The sequence below is a fragment of the Papaver somniferum genome, chromosome 9 (genome assembly GCF_003573695.1).
Source record: "Papaver somniferum cultivar HN1 chromosome 9, ASM357369v1, whole genome shotgun sequence".
In the NCBI taxonomy this organism is placed as follows: Eukaryota; Viridiplantae; Streptophyta; class Magnoliopsida; order Ranunculales; family Papaveraceae; genus Papaver; species Papaver somniferum.
In genome coordinates, this window is record NC_039366.1 from 133272895 (window position 1) to 133281140 (window position 8246).

Genomic DNA, 8246 nt, shown 5'->3' on the forward strand with positions numbered 1-8246 from the left:
TTTCACAAAAGATCACGAATTTGGTAAAAATAAGCAAAAGTTGTGAAAAAAGGTCTCTCTCTGGTTAATGCTTCTGATGATTTAATATAAGAAAAATCGTCTCGGGTTGTCAATATCTTGGATACTTCCAATGTGTTCAATGAATTTTCTTCTCTCACAGCAGAAACTTCTTCCTACTCAAATTCTGATTCAGAGTTTTAGTATGACATTGAGATTGTTGAATTCTTGAATAAGTGTGAAGAAATTCACCAAGAAAACCTCCAACTAAATTTCGTTGGAAAAACTTGAATCATCACTTCAAGTGAAATATCTTGAGATAGATTGTCTTAATGATGAAGTCACCAGGACCTTATCTCTGAAGGAAAAAGAGATTAATACTCTTAAATGTGACCTGCAAAGGTTGTCTGGAAGTTCTGACAAAACTCAGCAATGTTATTCGGTCAGAAGTCTTTTGGAAACACAAATAGTTCAGGGTTCAAAAGCAAAACTGTGAGCGTAAACAACTTCTTTGTTCCAGCCGGGTTTGGAACGGTTGATGATGAATGTTGTAATAAACATGAGGCAAATAAGTAAGACAATAAATCATCCTTGATTTGTTCGTTTTGTGGAAGTGCAAGTCATGTTCAAAGTAAGTGTTGGAAATTCAAGAGGAACGAGAAAAGGATTGTCAAACTTCAAAATGACATGCAAAGGATGAATCTGGCTCTGAGTAATCAACAGAGTTCTACCGATAACAAGAAGAAATCTAGAAGAACCAGATTCATACGAGGTAAGAAGTTTGTTTATACAATAAACCTTGATAAGTTATTATGTGACTGAATATGTGAGCATTCGTCTCACTCTGTCAATATTTGATACTAGTGACGTCTCAAGGTTGCTCAAGTTTTGTATATTTGGTAATTTCGTTTTTGTTAAGAATATATAAAGGATCATGAACTGTACAAGACTTGTTCAAAGTCTTCTAGGATTTAGACGTCCGTAAGTCTATTTATATTCATTTGTGATCAAAATGCCCTTCACTTCTCTTTTCTTTGAAAGATACACTTTCATGGCTCCTGTAACTAAAGATACCACAAAAAGGGATGCAATTGAAGCAGTTAATGTGTATCTTTGTGAAAGAATCCTTTCCTTAAGGAAGAAGAAGGTGAGATCTACAAATGATGAAGGTTCTTCCTCTAACTACCTCTTGTATGTTTGTCTTTTTGATAATAACTTTAGAGGTGAAGGATATCATCAACAAGAGAAATGATTTAAAATCTCAAATCATTTCATCTTTAGAAAAGATAGTTCACTATGAACATATGGTGTCTCTAACAAAGAATACCTTAGGTGGACTAAAAAGAGAACTTAGTGAGTTAACTGATATTTCTGAAGATTTGGAGGAATTGGACGATCCCATAATCAATGGATTTTTCAATAATGAGAAGGAATTCTCTGTAGATGCTCTGAGAAAGCTCTATGATGTCTAGGAAACTTCCTATGAGAATTTATTCTTGTGTTGTAAGAAGGATAACTAGGGTTTGGAATAGCCATTATTGTGATTAGACATAGCTATTTCCAACGATTTTCATCTTGCAATGTTTTTAGATTTATTTATTTAAATTCTAAAGTTTATTTGGAAGATGATTTTGCAGTATTAATCTTTGTGGTTTTATATATTGCAACTTTTTATGGGATATGTGTGCTTGCGTCTGTGAACTTTGATTGTCCCAATATGTCAAAATTTAAGTCTTTCATATGTCATTATGCAAATATTGACAAAAGATTGAATGAAATTTTGACAAACAAAAGTTAAGCTTATTATGTCACTATGCAAATATTGATGATAGATAGGATTAACTTTTGTTTACAGAGGTTAAATTTATTATATGTCTCTATGAGAATATTGATGAAAAATAGAATGAATCTTTGAATATTCTGCAGTATTGGTTGTCATAATCCACATCTTTGTGTAAATACTGTGCGGCTCCGTAAGTTTTCTTATGTTGAGCATTTCCGATTAAATTAATCATGGGTTCTCTTGTGATTAATTTAATTGAGTATTTTGGATACAAATTCATATTTCATGTGATTTGTTAATGTCCAAAGAAATCCTTATTTTCTTGCGAAAGTAAGGTCGTTCTTGTTGTTCTTTCGGGAATGAAATTTTATGGGGGAAAGTTCTTATTTGAACTTGTGCTTAATTGACATATGTTTGTGGGGAGTGCAGTTGTGGAATATTATAGGGGTTATCTTGTATCTTTATAAACTCCTTGATGAATGCATTTAGCTTCGGCTATATGATTGCATCTAAGCAAAGTTAATATGTGGTTCTCTTTTGGTCATGAAGTATCTCTATGGAAATTTCATTAGGATCCCACTAGTTTTCGTACCTTTGGCAATTTATATTGACAAAAAGGGGGAGAATTAATGTGTAGTTGACACTACAAATACATATGGTTTACAGATGATTATGTAAGGGGGAATGGTTTTCATGTGAGATGAAGTATTTACTAGGGGGAGTGATACATATCACCATAGTATTGTTTTCAAAGTTGTGATACAATTGAACTTTGATGTTGTGTAATAATACTATGACACTGTATAACAATGATTGAGAGCTATTGTTTTCTCGTTGTTATACTTACGGATCTTAAACAACTATGATGCTGAATTGAACACATTAAAAATCATTGGAGTACTTGGAAGTGACGAAGATTTCGAGTAATGTTGAAGAACCAAGGAGATCAAGCATTTGGATGAGAAGCTACAAAGTTTATTTATTTTGTAATCCATATGTATTGATAGTTTTGTCACTAAAATTGACAAAGGGGGAGATTGTTAGAGCACTGCTCTGTCGAACTCGCAAGCGTTGCTATCTCAAGCTTGTTTGTCAAGTTTAGTTGCCAAAATTATAAGTCTTGATTTCTAGTCTACTTATAGTTAAGTCTCGGATTAGGATAATAAGTGTAGTTGACCTTTAGACTTCACGGCATTCATCGAATGAAGACGAAGAACTACTCAAGGGAACTTATGGAACTTCATCAACAAAAGGTATGTGGAGACTTGAACTCATATATTACTCAAAATTCTATCTACTCTATCTACTATTTGAGACAAAAAGTCTTATTGCTATATATACTTCAATTATACACATTTGGTGATTCGAGCCGAGTTTATCTCGCTTATCTATTTCTTGAAATATGTGTTGGTAAGCTTTCGCTTTAACCAAGTTCATCTTTTATTCTTGACAAAAGTCAAAAGATTATCATGTGAAAATCGCCTTGTAACATCTTACATGATTTGTGTGAGACAGTCATTTGATGGAGACTCATAGTGTTTCGTATTGATCATTCGATCACTTGAAAATTGCTTTGAAGCAATAGTTTGTGTGAGACAGCTATTGTCGTCTTCCAAGAATGTTTCAATGATTGAAATGAGGGTTTAAAACATGCAACCATGGTTGGATATAGACATACTGTGTATTCACATTTGTGTAAAGTCCAACACCGGAAACCATGGTATGCGCACCCGTACGCATACTGGTTGTTTGTTGGAAGTCCGGGAACTAAGTGTTAGAGCATCGCTCGGTCTACTTATAGCTAAGTTTCGGTTTAGGACAGTTTAGTGTAGTTGAGCTCCACACTCCATGGCGATCATCTTACGAAGACGAAGAACTACTCAAGCAACCAGTGGAACTTCATCCGACTAAAAGGTATGTGGAGACTTGAACTTATCTATCACTCAAAAGTCTATCTACTCCATCTCCTACTCTTGAGACAAAGTCGTATAAGTATGATAGTTTTCATACATATACATTTGTTATTTCGAGCCGAGTTTACTTTCCTATCTTTTTCTCCAAATATGTGTTGGTAAGCTTTCGCTTTAACCACTTTTCATATTAACCCGTGACGAAAGTCATGATGACGTTTCAATCTTGAAAATAGCTCTGATGATGATAGTTGCGAATAACGATTGTTATAACATTATAGAAGAATGTTTCAATGATTGAAATGTAGAGTTGAGATTTCGTAACCAACTATGGATATAGGCATATATAGTGTGTTCGCACATTAGTGTATAAATCCAGTGTCGGAAACCAAGTGTGTGCATACGGTATTGGTGAAGGAGACAGGTTGGGTACGCGTACCAACGGAAGTTTTCGAACCGAAAAATTATGCTGAGTTTGTAAGTTTGCAAACTGTTAAACCAGTCACCTTAGGTACGCGTACCCATAAAAGTTTTCGACCGAAAATTTCTGCTGAGTTTGTAAACTCAAATCCGGTAGCTATGGTACACGTACCCGTACGCGTACCCAAGCTGGTTATATTTGCGTATAACAATACCGGAAGTTCATGAATTTAAACAATAAATCAATAAGGAATGCAATCTTTGTAAATCGTGGATATATTGTTCATGAATTGATTCAAGTGAATCAAACCAATTTTGTTTCAGTTGTGTCTATTTATAAAGACTTAAGCAATTGAATAACTCATCAACTAGTTCTTATGATTCGTTTGAACTAGTTATGTGAAGAAGATGAATACGATTAATATGAAAGTACTCATATGGCTAACCATTGGTTAACTATTTGTGAACCAACTAAGTGTATACGTTTAGGTACGGTTACTCAAACCTAAATGAAATACATTTCATTTGTGTGTGACAAGCTAAGTTTCGATCTAACGGTTGAAAGATATTAGCTTGATTAAATCAGGTTTTTCATCTAACGGTGAATATTAAATGCTCTGTTACCAAGGTAACTTGGATTGCAAACCCTGATTTGAAAACTATATAAAGGAGACATCTAGCAACTGGAAAAACTAATCACCACACCTCCTGTGTGATACTAGTTGGTTTTTCTAGAGTCGATTCTCCTTTAACCTTAGGTTTCTTCTCGAGACCCTGTAGGTTAACGACTGAATGACTTCATTGGGATTGTGAAGCCAGACGAAACTACTTCTCTTGTAGTTGAGAGATTTGATCTTTCCATTTTCCGTCGTACGAGTTCAATTGAATAATTGGCTTGAGATTACACCTCCGATAGGGCAAGATAAAAAGAAATCACAAACATCTTCGTTCCATCGTTTGTGATTCCGCAATATCTAGTTTCGCTACCATACAATTTAGATTATTCTGAGGTGATTGATAATTCTAGGTTTTTCTTCGGGAATATAAGTCCGGGTTATCAATTGGTTCCTGTTCACCTTGATTTTATCAAAAGACGGAACAAAACTAACAGGTTTATCTGTGGGAGACAGATTTATCTATCATCATAGACTTTTCTGTGTGATACAGATTTGTTTATTAAAGTCTTCGACTTTGGGTCGTAGCAACTCTTGGTTGTGGGTGAGATCAGCTAAGGAATCAAGTGCGTAGTATCCTGCTGGGATCAGAGACGTAAGAAGTGCAACTGTACCTTGAATCAGTGTGATATTGATTAGGGTTCAACTACAGTCCAGACCGAAGTTAGTTTATTGTAGGCTAGTGTCTGTAGCGGCTTAATACAGTGCGTTGTTCAATCTGGACTAGGTCCCGGGATTTTTCTGCATTTGCGGTTTCCTCGTTAATAAAATTTCTGGTGTATGTGTTATTTCTATTCCGCATTATATTTTTTTATATAATTGAAATATCACAGGTTGTGTGTTAAGATCAATCAATTAGAATATCCAACCTTTGGTTGTTGATTTAAATTGATTGACACTTGGATATTGGTCTTTGGTACCATCCAAGTTTATCTCTCTAGTATTTGATAAAGACTCGCAGATTTCCATTTGCTTGAGTAAAGATCAAATCGAGAGATTGAGATATTAACTCTTTGATATACTTTTATCTAGATTGAGTCTGACTGTCTAGTTGATTCTCTAGAAAGTGTATTGGAGTTAGTCCATACATATTGCTAATCGAAATATTGGGTGAGGTTGTTAGACCCCCGCTTTTTCAATTGGTATCAGAGCAGGCAAACACGTTCAAGACCTCAAAAGTCTGTGTTTGTAGAGATCTGACTCTATGGACAGAGGTGCTATCTCTATTAACGTACCACCAGTCTTCGATGGCTCAAAATACTTATGGTGGAAAATTACTATGCGAGCTTTTCTTCAAGCACGTGATTTTCAATCATGGGTATATGTAGTAAATGGCTATGATGCTCCCGTTGTGGCAATAGGTAACGCTACTATTCCAAAGAATATTGGCGAATACGATGCTGCTGAGATACTTGTTGCAAAGCAAAACTCTGACGGTTTGAATGTCATCATACATGCCATTACCTCAAATCTTCAGCACCATGTGTCAAATTGCACTAGGTCTAAAGATGCGTGGGATATCTTAGAAACCGTATTCGAAGGAAATACTAGTGAAAAGGAAGCCAGGCTTCAAAATCTAAATTCCGATTGGGAAAACCTTCGTATGGCAGATGAAGATTCATTTTATGAGTTTAATCACAAAGTGTCTGAAATTGTTAATGAATCTTTTGCATTGGGTAAGACTATTCCTGAAAAGGACATTGTGATGAAAATTCTCAGATCGCTGCCATCTAGATATGATTCTAAGAAGCATGCCATTGTTGAGGGAAATAACCTTGATACCCTCTCCAGAAATACCTTGGTTGGGAAGCTAAATATCTTTGATCATGAACACTCGTCCAAATCCAAGGATGTGGCGTTCAAAGCACTAAAAGACACAAAATTACTTGATAAAAGTAAAAATGTGTATATATCTGAAGATGATCACTCTGAGACGGATTCATCAGATGAAGATCTTGACAAATCGATCTCGATGATCACAAGACATTTTTAGGGATCTTCTGTTGAAGAGAAGTAAACAGTTTTCCAGAGATAAGCCAAAGGCATCAGTCAAACCTCATAATCGTATTCCTCCTAAAAACATGGACACTGATGAAACTGATGACGAGGATATGCCTCAGTGCTTTAAGTGTAAGGGTTTTGGTCATTTTGCAAACGAATGCCCAAATCGTAGAAAATACACTGGGAACAAAGGTCTTGCTGCGACACTTGATGAGATGTCTGACAATTATGATTCTGATGAAGACAAAAAATCAAGTGTCGCTCTTCTATGTGAAAATATTGATTTTGATAATTGTAGCAATACATACATCAATATTGATAATCTTTTAGAAGAGAACCCAATCAATATGGAAGAATCAATTTACCCTTCTTTTGGAAACTCTATGTTTAATGTTTCAGGATCTGCTTTGTGCCTAGCAGCTTGCACTTCACAGGCGCCTGAATCATCTTATGCATTGACATGCTCCTATTGTTCTCTCAAGGGTCATGAACTTTCAAAGTGTTTCTAGTACAAACCCAAGATGAGATATGTCAACAAGCTTCAACGAAGAGCAGATCGTCTAGCTACCAAGATTAAATTAGCAGAGAAAACAGCTGAGGTATGTAAGATCTTATCTTCATCGAAGAAATTAGTTTCCAAAGATAGATTTAAACCACTAGAGAAGAAAACATGGTCTAAACATAAGGAAATGCATGGTTTCATGAATTCCAACCAAAAGGGTCATGGTGGACAAATTGTTGTTCACCACAGCACAACTTGATTGTGTAGTCATGTGCATCTTGTCTCATGTGCCTGTTCAAAAGAGACAAAATCTTGCATACCTCAGGCTTTAAAAAATTTAGTTTTGTTTTTATCTTTGTGTTGTTTGGTTTTTGGAATTCCTCCATATCACTGTTGATATTTGAAAGGACTGTTTTTCCAAAAGAATAGGGTTATTATCGACAATTCTACTCTTTATAGGGTTGTGAGTTGGATGTGTATGAACCTGTTTAAAGGTTTCGAAACCCTACATTCCTTTTTCCTTCTCTGATACTCTTTATATCTTAAGACTGCTTGTTGAGATTGTGAATTCCTCTCACAAAAAACTAGTTGCATAAGGGTACTCCAAGCATCATGTATTCTGATGGAAAAGATATCAATATGATTGTTAAGCCATCAGTCACCAAGAAAAAAGAGATATCTCCTTTGTCTCCAACTTTGAAAAGAAAAAGAAGGAATGTGAGGAAGCCAAGAGCAATTCCTTCTAATTCTTAGAAGTTTTCTGATGTTCTTGAAGAGTTGAAGCTGGCAAGAAAAGAGATTCAACAAATAAAGGCTTGTGTTTTAAGATCGTTAGAAATTCAGAAGGCCCTGGTTCGACATCATCAGCCAAGGCGGTTTATTGGTATTGACTCCTTCCTCCATGAACCATACGTACCAATGGTTGTTGACGACAAGGAGTTCGGGGACGATAAGGAATT